This window comes from Saccopteryx leptura, chromosome 3, assembly GCF_036850995.1.
Source record: "Saccopteryx leptura isolate mSacLep1 chromosome 3, mSacLep1_pri_phased_curated, whole genome shotgun sequence".
Taxonomy (NCBI): domain Eukaryota; kingdom Metazoa; phylum Chordata; class Mammalia; order Chiroptera; family Emballonuridae; genus Saccopteryx; species Saccopteryx leptura.
The window spans coordinates 298,469,393-298,490,103 of record NC_089505.1 but is presented as its reverse complement, the minus strand read 5'-3'; the positions used below and the strand labels follow the sequence as shown (position 1 = coordinate 298,490,103).

General features: G+C 41.8%; 1 protein-coding gene across 2 annotated transcripts in view; it reads left to right on the top strand.

Moving 5' to 3' along the window:
* The first annotated feature begins 240 nt into the window (after positions 1-240).
* Positions 241-20,711, top strand: part of PKIA (cAMP-dependent protein kinase inhibitor alpha) — a 78,271-nt gene continuing 57,800 nt past the window's right edge. The window contains exon 1 of one of the 2 annotated variants that reach the window (XM_066378847.1): positions 241-455. The gene's annotated coding sequence lies outside the window, so the exon portion shown is untranslated. The remainder of the gene's footprint in view (positions 456-20,711) is intronic. The other variant, XM_066378846.1, reaches the window with a different exon arrangement.

Here is a 20,711-nt window from a genome sequence, read left to right as displayed (position 1 = left end):
AACAATACCGATCAGGAGCATGAACAGGGTGGGAAACCCACTCGGAGGAATGGAACTGTCCATGCCGCCCAAGTGGCAGGGGCGCGCTTGCAGGAGAGGCGCTGGGCAGAGGGAGTCACTCCGACTCTCCTTTCTCCGGCCACCATCTGGCGACGCTTTCTCCGTAGAAGCATTAATAGAAAATAAACCTAAACTCTGTAGGGGCAGCGGTCGGGGGCCGCCGTTTCCAGGCACCCTTCCCTGAGGCCAGCAGAGAGCCTCTCCCCCCGCGCTTGCGCGGAATGTGGCGATCCGGCTCGGGGCAGGGATGACTTCATGCGGTTGGTCTGGGCGGCAGAGCAGCTGCTGCAGCCGGCAGGTGGGGTGGGGGCTGCGCTGACCGCGCACACGGCTGGCCGAAGCTCTGCGGCCGGGCTGCGGGCGCCGGGGACCAGCGCGGACTGGATCCCGAGAAGGTAAGCAGTCTGGCTATTATTAGCCTTGGCCACGCGGCGCGGTGCTTTCCGCTCGGCTACTAATGGGGTTTGAACGCCAGACCAGGGGACTGTCTCTGCGGCACTACGCAGGGGAAAAGGAGTAACAACTGGAATTACAATGTTCATCAACCCGGTCTCTGAGATTGGATCAGCAGTGTTACTGGGCAGACAAAGAGGGCCGGCAGCCTCTGTATGCTAATCTCCGGCGTCGGTGCCAGGCTCCTTAGACACGGACGGGGCTTCAAAGGCACAATCATTGAAGTTGTGCTTTCACCTTCCTGCCTCCAGCCTTCATTTGGGTGTTTTCTGGCTTGGAAGCATCAGGTCCTTGGCAGCAGCCTGGGGAAGCAATCAGTAATTTTCTCCTTCTGCCTGCCTCGGCCTCTCGCTTCCCAGCCGTGAGAATGGGTCTGTGCAGATGTCAGCGCCCAGCACTAGCTTCCAACCAGTACCCTTAGGAAATCTCACATCAGAGGTGGAACTTCTCACCTCCTGCGGTTCAGCTTCCTTGGGCAGCACCTGTCTGCGCCTCTTCTTTCATTTACATCTTCTCTGCCAGTATTCCATTAATTTTTTTTTTTTTTTGAGGGGGGAGGCGGGATCCTGTGCCCTTTCACTGGCCAGCCCTTGTCAGCTCTTATCCACCACCTGTATTCCATGACTGATTTGGTCAAGGACCCAGCAAGGACAGTGCCCTGTGTGGGTTTAGGTATTCTCTTTATATACTGTTACCTGTGTCACTCCCCCTAACCCCAACTATGTAACATTGAAAATTCTGCTTTTAGCCCTACACCAACATTGTTTGCGATAATCCTTTCACTGTAGCCACTGTGCCACCAGAAAGGGTTCTAGGACCGCAGGACCTGTGGGGTGCCGGAGGCCATACCTACACAGTCGGCCCCTGTGCACAGATCAGGCGGAAACAGAAGTGTGAATGCCTGTCTGTCCAGTTACTCTTGAAGCTTTTTTAGGGAGCTGGGTTGTGAGACCTCTAGCTGGGTCAGGTTTAGGAAAGCCCTCCCCCCAAAGCAAGCAGTGCATCCAGCACCGCTAGGATTTCCCAGCAACCTCAAAAGAGTTTCCATAGAGGCTCCCCTCAGGCGCTCGGAAAGCCAGTGCAGCTGGCCAGTCTAAGCCGCAGGTTGTTGGAGCTTCGTGTCAGCCTTCCTGTGGAGGCATGCTGACCACTTGCTAGGCTTCCTCACAAAGCCTGTTGCTGAGCCCCAGTGCCCACTCCCGTTGCCACCTGGGGATGCACATTGAAATAATATGCTGCGAAGTGGATAAGATGGCTGTGATGGGGATTCCGAGGTGCCACTTCACCTAACAACAGTTGCCATGAGCCAGACTGTAGGGTGTGTGCCTGCCAATAGTCCATTTAAAAGGAGATCTGTTATCTTTCAACGTGAAATTAGAGAGACATTCTGACTCAGTGGCAATATAATTTCATTTTGCAAATTAGAACCAGAGATCAATGAAAAAGGGGTAGGATTTACAGCTTAAATTCTCCCCCCACTTACCTTTCTTTTCAAATGTCACTTTTAGACAGAAATACTGGTTCTAAAAAAGTCACATTAATTCTATTCTATATTATTATTGCTTTTCAGATGACACATTCCCCTTTTACAAAATAAAATTTGGCTTGGTTTCTTTGTCTCCACCTTCAGCAGACGAGGCAAAGGGAGCGGAGGGGGTGGGCAAACCCCACAGCGAGTGGCCCCTCCAGAACCATTCCCTGGGGTCCTGAACGGCTCAGGGCCCATTTCACTTGGGGCCTGTTGTTGCTGTTGCCATGCATTGAATGTGGTTTGGGTTTGTAATACAAAATTTTCAGATGCTGAAATTTTGACTCATGCTAGAAGAGGGGCAAAGAATAAGAACAACAAAACCCTTTATTCTATCACCTTTCTTTCCTAAACTTAAATTACTTAGCTCTATAAATAATTATTCTGGCCTGACCTGTGGTGGCGCAGTGGATAAAGCGTCAACCTGGAAACACTGAGGTTGCCGGTTCGAAACCCTGGGCTTGCCTGGTCAAGGCGCATATGGGAGTTGATGCTTCCTGCTCCTCCCCCCTTCTCTCTCTCTCTCTCCTCTCTATAATGAATAAATAAAATCTAAAAAAAAAGAAATTTAAAAAAATAAAATAAATAATTATTCTGAATATTAAGTGGTAACTGATATTAATAGAATAATTCATTTTGAAGAAATTAGCCCAAGGTTCAAGACAGACATATTAGTGCTTCTGATATTAACCACAATACAAACTCCTATGCTTGTGCGAGGCATCCTTCTGGTGAAGAATAGTGCATGAGAACATCCTAATGATGGGGAAAAAACGAAAGTGTCTGTTACTCGGTTTCCGAAGAAACTGAAATATGTGCCAAGAAATGGGGCAGCAGTCATGGACCGGTGCTGCCAAGGCTGGGCTCATTTCTGCCAGGGATGCCACAGGTGAGGTCGGACTGCTAAGTTGTGAACTGGAGAAGTTTGGACTGGGGAAGGCTTTTTGGGAAGAAAACAAGTTGGAAATGTCAATTTTTCAGTACAGTGCAGCTGAAGAAGATCATTAAATTTAAGGGATTACTGTATTTACATTTTGTTATATTTAAACCACTGCTGAAAGTTCCTAAATTCAGAGCCCTTAATGAGAAATCTCCATACGACTTCCTGAACTGAAACTGATGGCTGACTTTGTTTCCTTGTCTTTAACCATCTCCCAGGGAAGGGAGGCATTAATTGCCTGGTGTTCAGAGATGGAGAAATAATAGTAGAGTGATGTGCATGATTAGATGCTAAATGAACTGGATATTTTTGTAGGTCTGACATGATGGAATTGAAGTCAGTCTACTACTTTCCAGTCACGCAAAAAATAGTCAGTCTGGTGGCGGTCAGTGTTGTCAGTTATGTAGAGCAGTGGTCCCCAACCTTTTTTGGGCCACGGACCGGTTTAATGTCAGAAAATATTTTCACGGACCGGCCTTTAGGGTGGGACGGATAAATGTATCACATGACTGAGACCAGTGTCAAGAGTGAGTCTTAGACGGATGTAACAGAGGAATCTAGTCATTTTTAAAAAATAAAACATCGTTCAGAGTTAAATATAAATAAAATAAATAATGTAAGTTATTTATTCTTTCTCTGCGGACCGGTACCAAATGGTCCACGGACCGGTACCAGTCCGCGGCCCGGGAGTTGGGGACCACTGCTGTAGAGAGTACAAATTTAGGACTTAAGAGTTCTCTTTCACAACAATGGCATTTTCTGGTGCTGCATGACCACCATAAGCTATAATCAGATGGCTTTATCTTGAGATTTTGGCAATGGTAAAGAGGGGAAAAAAAAGTAGGAATAATAAGGCTGAAGAAGAAATGTCATTTCTTTTCAAACTGTACCTCTACTGAGAACGGGTAGAAAAAAGTACTATTTTGAAAGCTGTTAGCCCTGGCCAGTCGGCTCAGCATTAGAGTGTCAGCCCAACGTGTAGAAGCCCCAGGTTTAATTCCCAATCAGGTCACACAGGAGACGTGGCCATCTGCTTCTGCACCACTCTACTTCCTCCTTCTCTCTCTCTCTTACTCTCTCTATTTCTCTCTTTTTCTCTCTTCTCCTCTTGTAGCCAAGGTTCGGATGGCTTGAGCAGGTTGTTCCTGGGTGCTGAGGATGGCTCCATGACCTTGCCTTAGGTTATAAAAATAGCTCGGTTGCTGAGCAATGGAGCAGCAGCCCCAGATGGGTAGAGCATTGCCCAGTAAGGGACTTGTCAGGTGTGGGAGTCTGTCTCTCTGCCTCCCCACCTCTCACTTAATAAAAAGAAAAAAAGAAAGCTGTCAATAGCCTCTGAATGGCCAGATTTCTGTGACACTTCACCCCATTCATTATTTCTATATTTTAAGTTCTCTTTTAGGTTATTTTTTAAATACTTATGTTTAAAAGTTATTAAGTCATATGTATCAGGTACTGTGATACCTCTTTATCTATTTTCTTACTAACCCCTTAACATCCTCCGGGACCAATCTAAACCAAGTGGTCATTATTTTCAATTTGTGCCCCATGATGTCACATCGGTATGTCTCACTTGGTTCCTTTTGCTCACCCTGCTGCACACTGAAGCCTTGCACATCTGGCCCCACCTCTGCCCCGCAGCGTTCCCCATTCCCACTTTCCTTCCCGAACCAGATATGTTCACTCCTCTGTTTAAATTCCTGTGGTGCTTTCTGTCTTGATACATCTGTTCGTGTAAACATGCTTTGCTCTTCTAAGATAACCTTGGAGAGAAGGACAGACAACTTTTATTGCCTGCAACTCATAGTACTGTGCCTAGCTTGTATATGCATAGTAGATACACAGCAATTTGATTTTTGTGAAGAAATCGATTATCATTTCCCAGAGCATATATCTACCTACTTTGTCCAGTGGCCAAGTTAGGCTCTGAATACATGTGCAAGCCCCAGTTTAGTTATTTAGATTCCTTATATAATAACAAATACAGAGAAAGTACATTCAAATAGTTATATTCAACAAAGCTCACATGCATTAAATGGAAAAAAACTCATACATATTAAAACACATGGCAAGCTTAACCAAACAACTACAACAACAAAATGTTAACAAAGACGTTGTCCTGCCTTCAATATACTTGCAATCTGTTGAGAAAGAGTAAATGGAGGAGGCACCTCATATACATGAGCACTTCTCTAGTGAAGACCCTCTGCCAGGTCTTTCATCTGTGATCTCTGATTTCTCCCTTCCACCATGTAATAATCTTACATAAAGAAAACTGAGACGCAAAGTTGTCACTTAAGTGGCAGATTCCGTCCATGTTACCACATGGTTCTTTTAAGTGTAACATACTGCGGGAACACATTATGAAAATATAAGGTCAGAGCCATCAGAATAGTTTAGAATTATTTGGTGATTAATCTTTCCAGTGCTTCTTAACCGTGTGGGTCTTACCCTCCCTTTCAGTAAAGACTTTGCTCCCACTCCCCAAGCACACACATACACACACACACAGAACGCTGCAGGCATGACAGGTGTGTGAGGGTCCCAAGCCCTCTTTAGCAAGTAGTTTGATACATCCACTCTGGTCTCACTTTGCTGGGACCGGGTCTGTTAGTCACCCCGACATTTGTGATACCTGAAATGAGGCCCTCATGCGGTGGCCCTGCCTGCGTTAGGGCCAGCAGGGAGCGCCTCCCTGGCACTGGCACCAAGGCCGCTGAGAGGCAGGGAGAGCCGCGAGCCCCAGCACCACAATTCATGGAGAAGGAATCCCGGAAGGAACTCAGAATGTTCCACATTCCAAGTGACTTATTCAGATTTTCCCTACCAAAACCACTTTCACAAAAGGGAAGCAGTTCTCAGATGTAGAGCACAATGCTGCCAAATGTGCAGAAGGGCCCTGGCAGCAGTTGTGGGGCATTCTACTTTGAGATGTACTCAGTTTGCTTAGGACAGAGTCACTGTTTCTTTCTGGCACTGTGTCCACAGTCATACACTTGTTTTTGCCAACCTAAGAAAAGAACGACAGACTATGTCCATCCTCCCAGGTTCTGAAACAAATGCCAGCATAAAAATGCATTAAGATTCTGAGCGTATAGTTGAGGGAACTGGGACCGGCCAGCGTGGTTCCTGGTGACGCTGGTGTGCAGAGAGGTGTGGCAGGAACAGCAGTGATCTAGAAAGAGCAGAGGTGGAGAGATGCAGAGAGAAAGTTCAAGAGGACGACGCCAGCTGCTGCTTTCTTTACATTTCCCAAACTATGAAGTGGCTGCACAGCAGCAGTTCTCAACCTGTGGGTCGTGACCCCGGCGGGGGTCGAACGACCAAAACACAGATGGCTTTAGGTGACCCCTGTGTTTTGGTCATTTGACCCCCGCCGGGGTCAGGACCCACAGGTTGAGAACTGCTGCTGTACAGGGATGCTCCTAAAATTAGTGCAATTTTATGGAAACTTTGGCAGAATATGCCTAATAGGCACTTTGTACTTCATTTGATAGTCGATTTTTTTTATTGTGGGAAACTATCCGTAACATAAAATTTTTACCATTTATCAGTATGCAGTTCTCTGGTGTTCACTGCTACAGTCACAGTGTTGTGCACCACCACCACTGTCCCTTTCAGAACTTTCTCATCATCCCCAGTAGGAACTCTGTACCCACTGAACAGCAACCCCTCAGTCTTCCCTCCCCTCACTTCTGTTACATTCTGTTCTTTCTATGTCTATGGATTTGCTATTCTAGGGACCTCAAATAAGTGAATCATATAGTATTTGTTCTTTTATGTCTGGCTTTTTTCACTTAGCATAACATCCTCAAGGTTCATCCATGCGGTAGCATGTAGCAGAATCAAATTCCTTTTTAAGACTGAATAAAGATTTTACATATATATATATATAAAATATATAAACATATATATATACCATGTAATTTATTGTTGCAAAACACTCTCAGTATATTGCCTTTCTATTATATTAATGATAACTGACTTATAGCACTACCATATTACCTTTAATAAATGCCTAATTTATACTATGGATGTACCCTAGTTTTATTCGACCAAAATCCATTGAAAAACATTTACTAAGTTCCAGATTGTTTTATGATTTCAAGTTATGTGGTAATGGACACAGAGGTACAAGTAAGTCTTTACATATTGATGCTTTTAGTTTTGATGGAAAAATTCTTGGAGTCAAATGGAACGGTATTATTAGTTCAGAGATTATACACATTTGTAATTTGAATATATATATTGACTATAAAAATCATAAACATGTTCAACAGATAGTATTTCTGTGTTTTCTGTAACCATTTCTGTTTTAGAAATGAAGGTCTGTACTATAAGGGAATCTATTTGACATGATTTGATCAAGGAAATATTCTTACATTTTTTTTCACTTCTAGTTCATGGAGGAAATATACCACACATGTGTACTGAACGATTTCAAGCCTCAGTCCTCCATTGCATCATTTCAAAAATGTCACACAGTGTAGGGCAGGTGTCAGGGGAAACTTCAAGCAACAACGTGGGACACTGGAAACAACTAGAGCTGGTTTTGTTTTGTTTGCTTTTAACCTCCAGCAATGGGTCATTTGCATCCAGCCTAATCTGAAATTTGGTATATTTTTCAGTTCAAATGTATGTACCTACATTATGGTAAACCTTTTATGTTGCTTTTTCCCCCCTTAGTTTCTTTTTAGTGTATTCTTTTTGATTTTTTCTGAAACAGAATAATTAGAGCCCAATGATGGAAGTGTCTTAAGTCAGCTAAATTAGAGAATATTGGAATATCTGAAGTATAAACAGAATCGACAAGACTATTAACTCCCCTCCTCGATGCAAACTGTCTTGATTCGCACTGTCCCACAGCTGAGAAACAGGGGGCTTGCTGGGGATTGCATCACATTTTACACGAATGAGATGTGAACATTTTAACAGGGCCAGCTCCCAACAACTGAAAGGTGGCAAGAACCCAAATACACCCCATACACTCACAACAGTATTTGAAGATATGCTTTTCTTTGGTTGTTTGAGATGGGAGAACCTATTAGTAAACATTTCTCCTTTTATTTACTTCTGTCTTTATTGCTGTTTGATCAAACCCTCACTAAAAAGCAGACATAAAGCCAATAAGCATTCTGATTTTTGCCTGAATGAGCAGCAAGAAGCCCACATTTTAAACAGAGCACTGCAGGAATTGTGAACCCAGGGGGAGATGAGGTGTTTGGGTCTAGCAACAACATAACCTGCTCCGTTCTTTCTGCTCCTGGGAATCTGACCAGGCAGATCTCTCTTGCCATCTCTTACAGTCTTCCTGTGATCTTTCATGCTTGGTTCTCTGATCATTGAAATGCACTGAAAAGCAAGCAGGATGTTAGTACCCTCTATTCATTCACAAATGTAATCTGGCTAGGGTTTCAGAAATAACGTTCAATCTGAATTGGTGGTCGAATCCAATTGGGTAAATGGGATCACTGACAATCATTGGCCAGACTCACCAAATCCAAATGCAGATGAAAAGACTGTCAAATGTTAACAATTGTAAAGACTTAAAGATTTTAATATTTATTATGCATGGTAATATGTAAAAAGTTTTAGAGAAGCAAAATTATACACATGGGTTTTTAATGATAAGGTATGCCCTCAGGAGAATAATGCATTGTTGAAAGGATTCATTCTGAAAGGGCTGCATTAGCGCTTTTTAAAAAAACAAACAAACACTATATTCAAAAATAAATTGTAACAAATCATTGTTCATCCAAGTTAATCTCTCACTGAAAGGGAGTGAGTTGTTTTGGGGAAATTAGCCATCATCCTATGTGCGCTTTCCTGCAGCGGAAGGAGCTGAAATTAAATAGGGCTGACATTCTTAACTACCGTGGCCACCCACGTTTACGAGAATTACATAACGATCAGCACAGAATGATTTTATAATCAATAAACATGTACCTACTGAGACTCTCCATTGATAAAAGTATGTTGAGACATGGGTTGATCTTGTCAAAGAAAAATCTAAATTACATTTCCTGCATCATCTCCAATCTCCATATTAAAGAACACCCAAAGACTGTAAAGAAAGGTACTTGGTATGTTTTAGAAAAGTTTATATTTTTAGGAGGTTTGTTGGTATTATAAACTATGCTAAGCACTCAGTAAATGTAAACTCTTATTTTCAAACAGTAATCTATCAAGAGCATAAATATTTCTGCACCACAAATGGTCAATTTTGCACTTGCCTTTATGATAGACATTTACAAAATATTTGTTAACAGCTAAATCAATCAATCTCATTTAGTATTGAAAGCTGCCCCCCACCACAATATAACTGGTATTCTACACAAGTTTTATTTTTATTATTTTCATAGTTGTGGTGGGGATGAATTAAGGACCAGACTGCTCTTTCTCCTGTTTCCTGCAAATCATACTGTCTCCCCGCTGAGGTTTTGGTTAAGTGGGAATTAGAAGGAATGCATGTTGAAGTTGGAGACACGGCTAGTAAGGCAGGTCACGCTACGCAACCAAGCAGTCCGCATACCCAGGGCAGGAAAATATACATTACTGGGTCTTTCTTCAACCTCAATGGATTTGGACTTTTAGATAATTCAAAATCAAGACAGGCATTTTAATAATATAATATTTAAAAAATACAATATTAATCAGCGGTTATCTTTTCTCCCTGTCTTTTTCAACCTCATTTATTGTAAAGAATACAATCATAGAGAAAGCAAACTAGAGGCTGTTTGAAAACTTTTTCTACCTGCAGGTTTGAGATAGGGGGTCTGTGACATTACCACCACAGGGCTTCATGAGGTCACTCTTTCGTCGCAACAATTAAACAAGACATTTAAATGATCTCAGATTGAATAGTCCATTGAGTAAGGGGAGGGAAAACTGGCAGCTTGGTCATCATGTAGGGGAAAGAAATCACTATCCTGTTCTGGCAAAATATTTAAATGTTTAAATTTCTACTCAATAAATAAAATGAAAATGACATAAAATGGTGGTACAACGTCATTGTTATGAAAGCAAAGCAGTTGGGTTGATTTCAAAGTGTCTAACTATAAAATCAATGTGTTTTTGTTCAGTTCGACAATAATTTTTTTCTTACGGTTCTCAGGCAGCTTTTGGTCATTTTTGAGATCTAAAAGCTCTTATCATTGAGTTCAAACTATGCTGATGACTAGACCTTCTCTTGCCTTCCTCTCTTTAATTTCTATTTATTTTGGGAGTTTGGCCTATCACTAATAACTAAATTATGTCTTTCAGAAAGTGAATTTATGTTTTACATCCCCTCCTAGTTTGAATCTCACCTGTACCATTTTCTAATTCTGTGACTTAGGGAAAGGTACTTAACCTCTATAAGTTTCTCTTGATATTAAAAGCAGGAGAATCACAGCATTACTGTGACAATAAGGAAGGTAACATAAAAAGAAGACATAGTGTATCTGGAAGTTAGTAAGGGTTAGTAATTGTTTTCAGATTTTATCATTTTAATGGTCATGGGCAGTTTCCAACCAGATCTCGTTAGCAAGATGTTTATGAACATGTTTTCCTACATCTGTCCATGTGAGTTCAACTAAGCCTTGAAATGACTGAACCTTCCGGGAAGGTGTCTGGATGCAGGTTGTCACAGTGAGGGGGAAGTGAGGCACCACCGTGCAGAGTTGCCACGCTCTGATCTGGCAGTAGTGGTAGGAATCAGATGTAGCTTCTATTTTTAACTCTGCAAGTAGTTGATTGGATGACCTGGGAAAAGTCAATTGGCTATTAATTCTGCATCTTATTTTCTTTCTGAATGGTACCGTCTGTCTAATCACTCTTTTCTCTGACTCATTATCAGGAATGATATTAAGGGTGTTGAATAAGGATGCTGATTTCAGAAGCAAGTGTCGTATAAAATGGAAATGCTCCCTGAAGAGCAACAGTTGACAATTTTTTTCTTTCCATAATACAGTGTTGAAGTTCTTGGAGAGGCAGCATTATATGTATATTTATAAAAAGTTGTTAACATATACTTCCTCTAACAAAAGACTTTGACTGTTCTGCTAAGTGTGTGACTTATAGCCAAATATATTTTTGAATGTGTAGCGACTGAAGAAGTCTCTTATTGTTAATATCATTAAGTTGTCCAACAGAAATTAACCTGTAACTCCATTGTACATCGTATACAAAGGACTCTTTTTGGTATATGAATTTTACTGAAGCTCAGAGATTTTAGAGAGACCATGTAAGCATTATAATAGTCAGGGTCACATTCATTACTAGGTGCTATTGAATTGATTTGATCAGTAATAATACCTTTAAACTGAAATAAAAAATAACACTAAAGCCTCAATTAATGTGAAAACTTTAGGACCAGACGCACCTGCCTATAAAAACTGCATTGTTACCATACACACTTGCATTATTATGGTGACAAATTTTGTTGGTCTTGAAAAGCACATATAATTTTACATTTTTCCTCATACAGATTTTTATTATTGGTATTGGTTCCTTTGGTTTAAGGAAACTAGTACAAAAGCTGCCTTACATCTAATATGTAAGCCATAGTTGTTCAAAACTGAGAATTTTGTGATCAACAACTTCCTCCAAATTTCAGTAATTTATATCAATTGGTAGAGTCTATTAATGTATACTTGATTTTATTCTTTTAAGTAAAAAGTGCAAATCAGTAGGAGTAGATTTGCCCTAAATTTCCAAGCCAATATTGTTAAACCCTGTTTCAATCATAAATCCATTGGTTTTTCACTAAAGGCTTGAGATATACATTTTGGGGAAAGTCTGATTCTAAGATGAGATGTTGCAACCAGTACAAATACTTGTTTTAAATATGCATGTACATACATGTATATACATGTATTATAAATACATATATGTTTTATAATGTATTACATAGTATTCATATTTAACCAGTTGTCTGTATGATATATACATGCATATGTGCATATATGTCTATTTCATGAACGTTTTCCTTCTATTTTAAATATTTGATTATATTATTATTGGCTTGCCTTTAAAATAAACAGACAAGTTCTTGGAGAAGCATTTAAAGAATCCTGCCTCAGTTAGGACATAGACCCAAGATACAGTAATTTTTTTAGTATGAAAACCTAACTTGGTCTGGCATTCCTCACCACCATAGCCCAGGTAGCGTGCTAAAAATAGCCATTTGTGTATTAATGACATCTAGTTTGGGTTCTGCTTCATTTTAGCTTATACAGAGGCTGATATTACCAAATGCCATGAATTGGAATGCTGGGTTTCTTCCTGCTTTATATCTGATTAGCATTAGTTCTATGATTATAAATGCTTAAAGGCCAGACCTCTCAATTAGGAAATATAAGCACAGTAAAGGGCACACAGGAGAAGCACCCATCTGCTTCTCCACCCCTCCCCTTCTCCTTTCTCTCTATCTCTCATTTCCCCTCCCGCAGCCAAGGCTCCACTGGAGCAATGTTGACCCAGGCCCTTACGATGGCTCCATGGCCTATGCCTCAGGCACTAGAATGGCTCCAGTTACAATGGAGCAATGTCCCAGATGGGCAGAGCATCGCCCCCTAGTGGGCTTGCCAGGTGGATCCTGGTCTGGCACATGCAGGAGTCTGTTTCTCCGCCTCCCTGCTTCTAACTTCAGAAAAATACCAAAAAAAAAAAAGAAAAGAAAAGAAATGTAGCTGCTGGCATGTGTTTTCTAACATGCAAACAGTGTCTGCCTGATGAGGCGGTGGCACAATGGATAGAGCATCAGACTGGGATGCCGAGGACCCAGGTTCGAGATCCCGAGATCACCAGCTTGAGTGTGGGCTCATCTGGTTTGAGCAAAAGCTCACCAGTTTGGACCCAAGGTCGCTGGCTCGAGCAAGGGGTTACTCGGTCTGCTGAAGGCCCGCGGTCAAGGCACATATGAGAAAGCAATCAATGAACAACTAAGGTGACTCAATGCGCAACGAAAAACTAATGATTGATGCTTATCTCTTTGTCCTGTCTGTCTGTCCCTGCCTATCCCTCTCTCTGACTCTCTCTCTGTCTCTGTAAAAAACAAACAAACAAACAAACAAACAGTGTCAAGTGCCATTAACTTGTTCGATTTCTAGGCCAATTTTTGCCAGATCAAGGCTGACTCTAAAAATACTGAGTCTAATAGAGAAAAGCACTATATAATTTTCAAAGCAATTTTACATGCATCACCTCACTGGCCCATCCTAACATAAAAGCTAGCAGGGCAAGAGTCACCCTCATTGCACAGAGGAGAGTTTGAACTTCATGAAATTCAGCAGTGTGCCTACTTCAGCAGAGCACAGAGTGGTTAAGTGACAGGGCCAGCATTCAAACCTGTTCCGTGCCCTGGCCAGTTCAGTGCTTTCCTCTTTGTCAGGGATTTCCAACCTTGTCCATCTCATGGCACACATAAACTGATGATTAAAATTCTGCAGCACTTCAAAAAATATATTTTTGCCTATCTAACAATAAAAAATAGGTATTAATTTTTATCCATTCACACTGGACGGCCATTGTTGTGTTGGCTGTTGCCATTTTTTTTATTTCACAATCTAAAGGAAAAGAGGTCAGTGCCCTTGACTAAATAGTCATGTAGTGCATGTTTTATTTATTTATTTATTTATTTATTTTTTACAGGGACAGAGAGAGAGTCAGATAGAGGGATAGATAGGAACAGACAGGAACGGAGAGAGATGAGAAGCATCAATCATCAGTTTTTCGTTGCGACACCGTAGTTGTTCATTGATTGCTTTCTCATATGTGCCATGACCGTGGGCCTTCAGCAGACTGAGTAACCCCCCGCTCGAGCCAGTGACTTTGGGTCCATGCTAGTGAGCTTTTTGCTCAAGCCAGATGAGCCCGCGCTCAAGCTGGCAACCCCGGGGTCTCAAACCTGGGTCCTTCCGCATCCCAGTCCAACGCTCTATCCACTGCGCCACCACCTGGTCAGACATGAGTGCATGTTTTAAAAATTCTTGTGGCACCAATTGAAAATTGCTGCTCTATGCTATAAGAACTAGACAGGTGTAGGAGGTAAGCGCAAAAATGGATATACGCCTGTCTCTGCCTCTAGTTACAAATTTGCCTATTATGGTTTTCGCTGGAGCCTGAACCAGGAAAATCTATGTTAATTACCTTCTTCACTTAAATGAGATGGACACATTAAACATGGTCCAAGGTTTAAAAATAAAACCTAGACTGTCTGTTTTTCACTATGGTCTAGTTTATGTATCTGGTGTCTGTCAGCTTCTCCAGAGAACCATGTCTCCTCCTTAAAGGAATCCATCGCTTCATAAACATTGACAATGCTAATGGCTTATCTAAATTAAATAATATACTAATCTAATTTGCATTGACTTAATGCTGACATTCATGAGATTACCTTATTTTATTTACACACACACACACACACACACACACACACACACACACATTTACCAGGTCTAACTTAAATAGTAAATTTGCTGCAAACCACAATTTTATTTATATAATTTATAACCAAACTAGAGCACCTGGCCATGAAATCAATCATTTCAAAAGGTTGTAGCTAAAATTTACAAAAAATTCTCTCCTACAACTACATTGGACAGTTTTAATGCATTTCTACAAAGTTTCTGTTAAGTATAAAACTATTTAAACAGGTCATTGTGAGATCTGCCTTAGTATTTTTATGCTTTTGAAATATCATCACTATAACCTGCTTTTTAAAATAGTCTGACACCTACCAAGTATTCTTTCACCTCCTACAAGAAAGCAAGAAAAAGAAGCATTTACGTTTTTATATTTAGTGAAAAGTTCTTGATTTAAGAATTAGTCATTTTTGCCATTTGAATTTCAAGTGTGCTGTAACTACTTGAGGCTCTTTTCTGTATGACTTTCTGCAGTCTTCACATATATCACCATTAATTTCGCCTTTCCTTTGGGATTAGTAAAATCAAAAAGTTGATTTTATGCTATTTCTTGGTCCCACGTTCATTCCCGATATTCAATAAATTTGTTTTCTTGCCAAAATAGTAGTATGGGTTTGGGCTCTTTGATAAGAGATAATACCAGGAAATGGTGATTCTGTTTTTCAGTTTAAAAGAAAAAAGAAATAAAATGAGAAACCAATGGAATAATTACTACAGCAATTTTTTTCTCCATTTAGCCAATCAGCTGTTCACATCAGTGAATGTTAGATTTTGAGACTATGTATCCAAATACTAAAAACATTTTGCATATTTAGAGAAGTGAAAAATAATACGAACTGTATAATACGAACTGTACATATTCTGCGCTAAGTGCTGTTCTAAACTAAACGCATCTTCCCACAACAATCCTAAGAGGCAGGCAGTACTGTCTCCTACTTTACAGATGGGCAAACTTAGACACAGAATGACAAGTAAATTTCCTGTGGTCACACACAGCTAGCAAGGCACAGGTCTCATTTAAAACCAGGTCATTTATTATTGTGAGTCGACATTCGCCGCCCCCACAATGAAAAGATGGGTCTGGATCCATACTGTTTGTTATGTGTACATTTACTTGATTTGCGGAAAGAAAGGGAGAAAAAGGGAAGGAGGGTGGAGAGAAGGGGAGGGAGGGAGGAAAAGCAGGAAGAGAGGGCCACAGGAGAGATGTCAGAACTCTGCCGGCTTGTTGACACCACTGTGCACTGTAACTGACAATGGAGTTCAATTTAAGGGATTCTAGAGATTTCAGTAGAATAAATAATTTTAAATTCCCCCAGGTAAAGTCTCTGGAAATATTATCGCATGGAGACGGCAAGTGAATCTCTATTGAAGTATACTCGTAATTGAAATGCTATCACAGTCTCGTATTTGGAACAAAAAGAATTCAGGTCATTTTCACAGCAATAATTCTACCTTTTTTAAAAATGATTACCACATTTTTTTCACCCTCAACACTCTCCACTTATTTAATTTTAGTACCTATTCTTTAAAAAAAAAAGTTAAGATTTAAACCACTGGAAAATTGGAAGAAAATGTAGTCTGTAGCAGAAGGGAAGTACCCCGTCCCACCCCACACGCACTTCTGTCCATTTCCCTCAGAGCTACTCCAACAAGAACGGAGGAACCATTCTGCTCGGTTAGGTTTAACTGAACATTTACGGAGCCATGTGTTACTGTTACCCAGGATTATTGTATTTAAAGGTATGTAGCAGTGGTGGCCGCATTCTTTCTTGCCCATTGCCTGCTCCTAGTTGAGCAGATAAAAGGAATAAAGACCCTGAGGACCTAGACCCAGCCACCCCTCTCTTCCAACTGCAGGCACCAGGATGGGCTGTAATCCATCTGAACAAGGGCCGTTCCAGTGTTCCCTGCTTCCATGCATGACTCAGACTCCTTTTGGAACCTGAAAATCTTGTGTGCTCCCTCGCCAAATTCTTTCTTCAGTATACTCTCAGTAAATGGTAACATGCCCCAAATGAGCCTTTACCCCAGCTCTGAACTCAGGGTTATCAATCAGGAGGTAATTCCAAATCTCAGATGTGTTCTGTATCTTAACAGGACATCTGTACTTTACAGGTAACTTTCACTCTGGATTATTCACACATTCTTATGCAATTAAAACCTTCTTTCTGGCTTCAAGTGTTTAAATCCCATCATTACATGTTCATTGGCCCAGATGACTTTTCAGAAATCAAGTTTTATCACAGAAAGTTCAAGAATGTTCTTTGGGATTCTGGATGGGCATCATTACCTGTCCTTGAGATGGAATCAAAGAAGTCAGTGAGTAATTAATCAACTACAATCCTATGGAAACCAAAATGAAAGATATTTTTTTCCTTTAGCCATTGACCCTCAACAAACATAGCCAAGGCAGTCCCACTTTCCCTGCCAGGATTCACCAGGAGACAGCAGAGATGGTAGATGTGGGCTGTTTACTGCCACGGGGTTGAAAAGAAATTAGTGACTACTACTTGTTAAGTATTTTGATATCTTGGAACAGAAAGTGTTGTTGAAATATAAAGAGCATCTTCTGTTGAATTGCTGTCATTCATCCCGATGAGGAAATGACCTATCAAGCCATAGAACAGAGTATGGGACAACTGCCACGGCGTAAGATTGCTTTCTGCTAAAGAGACCTTACAGTAGCTAAGTGTTTCAGTCTGTGGTTGTTTCCAATCATGTAAAACAGCCCGGTGAAAACCTAATATAAAAAGCTATGTGAATTCACTTTCCAGCATCACTTCCTGGTCATTCTGTCTCATTCATATTCTCTCTCTTTCACACACACACACACACACACACACACACACACACACACACATCAGAAGAGCAGCGGATCTCAAGCTTTAGTGGGAATCAGAAAGCTTGGCAAAACAATAATTGGGAGGAACCTAGCTATCTGCATTTTTAACAAGCTCCTAGGAAATATTGTTGCTGTTGGTCTACAGTTGATGAACCACTGCTCAAGTGAAAGGACTTGGGGATGTGGAAAATGGAGGAAGAGCAATGGAGAGCTGAAGCCCGCCCCTCTGACTTGTTCGCAGAGCTGCCTAAGCTGCTTAAGCTGCTGGAAACATGCTTACTGCTGCCCCAGAGAGCCTACTAAAAGTTAAGGGTCCTCCGAGAGAGAGACTGGCCTGGGGCAGTGGGCAGACACGGCTTTTCCCACTCTTAATCCCCCCCTACAGTTAATGAACATTTAACTTCTCTGTCTAGGTCTTTCTCAGACTCAAAATAGTAATGATAATTTCTTTTCTCCGTTAAAAAAAACCCACATAAATCTTGATGGTGCTTCCCTTACATAAAAAATTATTTGTATTTATCTGTTATGCTGCTCTAGTAAAGAAGAGCTATAAAAACTCAGCAAAATCTCTCTCTCCATGAATGTTAAGCTTAACTATGTAGCTAAAAACACCAAGGAACTGTCCTTTACCACCTCAAGCTACCCATTTTTCTGGCTCTTAGAGGTGGGAGCCACGTCGGAACAAGTATGTAGAGTCTCTCCAAAAAGCACTATCTGCACCCCCTCCACCACCTCCAGCTCCACTTAACCAACATCCTTCTCACTCCTTCCACAACCAGCAACAGCGCCTCCTGGCTGTGCTTTCAACACACAGCACTGTCCCGTCCCAAGACTCTTGCATTTACAATTTATCTGCCAGAAATGTTCTAGAAAAGTAATCCATATTAATACCAACAGAATATTATAATAGAGGGTATGATAATTGACAGGATTAGAGTCCCCTCAAGCCTGTGGTCAAATGTCACCTCATTGGTGAGGCATTGGTTATCCTATGAGCAAGAACTGTTGCACATGCAGGTGCACAATTTTCCCCTTGTACACATTCACACTCATGTGCTGTAATATACTGTTCTCCATTTCTCTCTGTCCGACACACATTCAATCTTTTTTTTTTTCTTTTTCTGAAGTTGGAAACGGGGAGGCAGTCAGACAGACTCCCACATGCGCCCAACCGGGATCCACCCGGCATGCCCACCAGGGGCGATGCTCTGCCCATCTGGGGCATCGCTCTGCCACAATCAGAGCCATTCTAGTGCCTGAGGCAGAGGCCACAGAGCCATCCTCAGCACCCGGGCCAACTTTGCTCCAATGGAGCCTTGGCTGTGGGAGGGGAAGAGAGAGACAGAGAGGAAGGAGAGGGGGAGGGGTGGAGAAGCAGATGGATGCTTCTCCTGTGTGCCCTGGCCGGGAATCGAACCTGGGACTCCTGCATGCCAGGCTGATGCTCTACCTGGCGTGTGGGAGCTCTACTGAGCCAACCGGCCGGGGCCACATTCAATCTTGTATTGGTTGATTTTCTGTCTCTTCCCCAGGTAGAATGCAAATGCCATGTCGGTAGGTTCTCGTTTTTTTCATTGCATGAGCCTGCAACAATCATTAGCACATACGTGTCACTCAGTAAATATTTCTAGAACAAAAGAGAAAGAGGTAATACAGTGTGTCCGTAAAGTCATGGTGCACTTTTGACCGGTCACAGAAAAGCAACAAAAGACGATAGAAATGTGAAATCTATACCAAATCAAAGAAAAACCCTCCCAGTTTCTGTAGGATGATGTGGCAGCATGTGCAGATGATCTCTGTATACAGCAGAGCAGCCCACGGCCATGCCAGTCGAGATGTGGATGGTACAGAGGAAAGTTCAGTGTGTTCTGTGGCTCACTAAATTCAAATTCGTGACCAAAGTGCAACATGAATATCGGCGCGTTTATAATGAAGCGCCACCACATAGGAATAACATTACTCGGTGGGATAAGCAGTTGAAGGAAACTGGCAGTTTGGTGGAGAAACCCCGTTCTGGTAGGCCATCAGTCAGTGACGAGTCTGTAGAGGCTATACGGGATAGCTACCTAAGGAGCCCTAAAAAATCTGTATGTGAGCCCACATCGAACTGCATTGAATAGGTATGAAACTGGGAGAGTTTTCCTTTTATTTGGTGCAGATTTCACATTTGTATTGTCTTTTGTTGCTTTCCTGTGACTGGTCAAAAGTGCACCATGACTTTACAGACACACTGTATATTCTTGCAGTTGGTTATCCATGGCAAACTTTGGCATCTTATATGCTAGACATTCTAAACTATCAGCAGTGCTTAAGAACCACCACTGCTCGTGATGCCTCTGCCTAGAATGTTCTTTTCTAAAAATGTTTTGTTGTCTTTCACACGCCTATGTTTTCATCAAAACACAAGTCAGGCATCCTGTTCTCCAAAGCATTTCATGATAGATTTCACTTAACCCACTCTTTATGCTGTTCTGTCTTCTGTTCACTATTTCTGGCATCAAAGGCACAACACTGTAGTGCCTGGCACGTGACAACTACTCATAAATGTTGAATAAGTGAACAGCAACCCTCTTCATTCTTTTTCTCCTCATGATAAGCTCCTCTTCATTGCTCTACACTTCTAAAATTGCCCTGGGGAATATCAGAGTAATAGGAATATTCCTAAAAGTCAAGAGCATAGACACTTATGACAATAACCACTTTGAAGATCAGGCAAATTAAAGTCTCAAAACTACCCAGAATACTTCTCAAGGAAGAGGGGTGAGGCATCAAGTTCATTAATGGTAGTAAGTAACAGAGATGTTGTCCCATGCTGCCATGAAGAAAACCACTGCCACAGGAAGCTCCTTTCACAGGTCCCCAAACTTTTTACACAGAGGGCCAGTTCACTGTCCCTCAGACCGTTGGAGGGCCGCCACATACAGTGCTCCTCTCACTGACCACCAATGAAAGAGGTGGCCCTTCCAGAAGTGCAGTGGGAGGCTGGATAAATGGCCTCAGGGGGCTGCATGCGGCCCGCGGGCCGTAGTTTGGGGACGCTTGCTCCTTGTACTGCTGACAGTGGATAGCATCTCTCAAAGACATGGTAGTACATCAGGATAAAATTCTTTGGAAACCTGTTTCTTGACTTTTGTCTTATCTAGCAACACTTCATGTGTGCTGAGATCATATATATATTAATTTTACTAGGTAATTTAATTAGTCTAGAAACTATTCCCCACGGGGAGAGAGATGCTTAATCCAATTTTGTTGGCACAACAAAATACCATCAACTGGGTAGCTCACAGTTCTGGAGCCTAGGAAGTCAAGGTCAAGGTGCCAGCATCGTTGCCTTCTATTGAAGGCCTGCTTTGGGGTTCAGAAGCCAGTCCCTCTCCCTTTGTTCTCACATGGTAGAAGGTCGAGGAACCTCTCCGGAGCCTCTAAGGCCCTGGTTCCATTTATGAGGGTTCTACCTCTATGGGTTAAGTATCTCTCAAA